Raw genomic sequence first — 3,474 nt, 5'->3', positions numbered from 1 at the left:
TTTCTAGGTAAAAGCAAGAAGAGGAACAAGTATAAAAGTAGAATAGAATCCTATAGACCAATGCAAGTGAACGTGTATTCAATTGAAAATTTCTAGGTAAAAGCAAGAAGAGGAACAAGTATAAAAGTAGAATAGAATCCTATAGACCAATGCAAGTGAACGTGTATTCAATTGAAAATTTCTAGGTAAAAGCAAGAAGAGGAACAAGTATAAAAGTAGAATAGAATCCTATAGACCAATGCAAGTGAACGTGTATTCAATTGAAAATTTCTAGGTAAAAGCAAGAAGAGGAGTAAGTATAAAAGTAGAATAGAATCCTATAGACCAATGCAAGTGAACGTGTATTCAATTGAAAATTTCTAGGTAAAAGCAAGAAGAGGAACAAGTATAAAAGTAGAATAGAATCCTATAGACCAATGCAAGTGAACGTGTATTCAATTGAAAATTTCTAGGTAAAAGCAAGAAGAGGAACAAGTATAAAAGTAGAATAGAATCCTATAGACCAATGCAAGTGAACGTGTATTCAATTGAAAATTTCTAGGTAAAAGCAAGAAGAGGAACAAGTATAAAAGTAGAATAGAATCCTATAGACCAATGCAAGTGAACGTGTATTCAATTGAAAATTTCTAGGTAAAAGCAAGAAGAGGAACAAGTATAAAAGTAGAATAGAATCCTATAGACCAATGCAAGTGAACGTGTATTCAATTGAAAATTTCTAAGTAAAAGCAAGAAGAGGAACAAGTATAAAAGTAGAATAGAATCCTATAGACCAATGCAAGTGAACGTGTATTCAATTGAAAATTTCTAAGTAAAAGCAAGAAGAGGAACAAGTATAAAAGTAGAATAGAATCCTATAGACCAATGCAAGTGAACGTGTATTCAATTGAAAATTTCTAAGTAAAAGCAAGAAGAGGAACAAGTATAAAAGTAGAATAGAATCCTATAGACCAATGCAAGTCAACGTGTATTCAATTGAAAATTTCTAAGTCCAAACAAGAGGGGATGTGGATATAGGTAGATGAGAATCCTATAGACCAATGCAAGTCAACGTGTATTCAATGTAAAATTTCTAAGTCCAAACAAGAGGGGATGTGGATATAGGTAGATGAGAATCCTATAGACCAATGCAAGTCAACGTGTATTCAATTGAAAATTTCTAAGTCCAAACAACAGGGGATGTGGATATAGGTAGATGAGAATCCTATAGACCAATGCAAGTCAACGTGTATTCAATTGAAAATTTCTAAGTCCAAACAACAGGGGATGTCGATATAGGTAGATGAGAATCCTATAGACCAATGCAAGTGAACGTGTATTCAATTGAAAATTTCTAGGTAAAAGCAAGAAGAGGAGTAAGTATAAAAGTAGAATAGAATCCTATAGACCAATGCAAGTGAACGTGTATTCAATTGAAAATTTCTAGGTAAAAGCAAGAAGAGGAACAAGTATAAAAGTAGAATAGAATCCTATAGACCAATGCAAGTGAACGTGTATTCAATTGAAAATTTCTAGGTAAAAGCAAGAAGAGGAACAAGTATAAAAGTAGAATAGAATCCTATAGACCAATGCAAGTGAACGTGTATTCAATTGAAAATTTCTAGGTAAAAGCAAGAAGAGGAACAAGTATAAAAGTAGAATAGAATCCTATAGACCAATGCAAGTGAACGTGTATTCAATTGAAAATTTCTAGGTAAAAGCAAGAAGAGGAACAAGTATAAAAGTAGAATAGAATCCTATAGACCAATGCAAGTGAACGTGTATTCAATTGAAAATTTCTAGGTAAAAGCAAGAAGAGGAACAAGTATAAAAGTAGAATAGAATCCTATAGACCAATGCAAGTGAACGTGTATTCAATTGAAAATTTCTAGGTAAAAGCAAGAAGAGGAACAAGTATAAAAGTAGAATAGAATCCTATAGACCAATGCAAGTGAACGTGTATTCAATTGAAAATTTCTAGGTAAAAGCAAGAAGAGGAACAAGTATAAAAGTAGAATAGAATCCTATAGACCAATGCAAGTGAACGTGTATTCAATTGAAAATTTCTAGGTAAAAGCAAGAAGAGGAACAAGTATAAAAGTAGAATAGAATCCTATAGACCAATGCAAGTGAACGTGTATTCAATTGAAAATTTCTAGGTAAAAGCAAGAAGAGGAACAAGTATAAAAGTAGAATAGAATCCTATAGACCAATGCAAGTGAACGTGTATTCAATTGAAAATTTCTAGGTAAAAGCAAGAAGAGGAACAAGTATAAAAGTAGAATAGAATCCTATAGACCAATGCAAGTGAACGTGTATTCAATTGAAAATTTCTAGGTAAAAGCAAGAAGAGGAACAAGTATAAAAGTAGAATAGAATCCTATAGACCAATGCAAGTGAACGTGTATTCAATTGAAAATTTCTAGGTAAAAGCAAGAAGAGGAACAAGTATAAAAGTAGAATAGAATCCTATAGACCAATGCAAGTGAACGTGTATTCAATTGAAAATTTCTAGGTAAAAGCAAGAAGAGGAACAAGTATAAAAGTAGAATAGAATCCTATAGACCAATGCAAGTGAACGTGTATTCAATTGAAAATTTCTAGGTAAAAGCAAGAAGAGGAACAAGTATAAAAGTAGAATAGAATCCTATAGACCAATGCAAGTGAACGTGTATTCAATTGAAAATTTCTAGGTAAAAGCAAGAAGAGGAACAAGTATAAAAGTAGAATAGAATCCTATAGACCAATGCAAGTGAACGTGTATTCAATTGAAAATTTCTAGGTAAAAGCAAGAAGAGGAACAAGTATAAAAGTAGAATAGAATCCTATAGACCAATGCAAGTGAACGTGTATTCAATTGAAAATTTCTAGGTAAAAGCAAGAAGAGGAACAAGTATAAAAGTAGAATAGAATCCTATAGACCAATGCAAGTGAACGTGTATTCAATTGAAAATTTCTAGGTAAAAGCAAGAAGAGGAACAAGTATAAAAGTAGAATAGAATCCTATAGACCAATGCAAGTGAACGTGTATTCAATTGAAAATTTCTAGGTAAAAGCAAGAAGAGGAACAAGTATAAAAGTAGAATAGAATCCTATAGACCAATGCAAGTGAACGTGTATTCAATTGAAAATTTCTAGGTAAAAGCAAGAAGAGGAACAAGTATAAAAGTAGAATAGAATCCTATAGACCAATGCAAGTGAACGTGTATTCAATTGAAAATTTCTAGGTAAAAGCAAGAAGAGGAACAAGTATAAAAGTAGAATAGAATCCTATAGACCAATGCAAGTGAACGTGTATTCAATTGAAAATTTCTAGGTAAAAGCAAGAAGAGGAACAAGTATAAAAGTAGAATAGAATCCTATAGACCAATGCAAGTGAACGTGTATTCAATTGAAAATTTCTAGGTAAAAGCAAGAAGAGGAACAAGTATAAAAGTAGAATAGAATCCTATAGACCAATGCAAGTGAACGTGTATTCAATTGAAAATTTCTAGGTAA

This window comes from Euprymna scolopes, chromosome 46 (assembly GCF_053919585.1).
Source record: "Euprymna scolopes isolate OS-2025 chromosome 46, ASM5391958v1, whole genome shotgun sequence".
NCBI lineage: Eukaryota > Metazoa > Mollusca > Cephalopoda > Sepiida > Sepiolidae > Euprymna > Euprymna scolopes.
The sequence above is the reverse complement of the archived record's forward strand: the minus strand, read 5'-3'. Positions refer to the sequence as shown.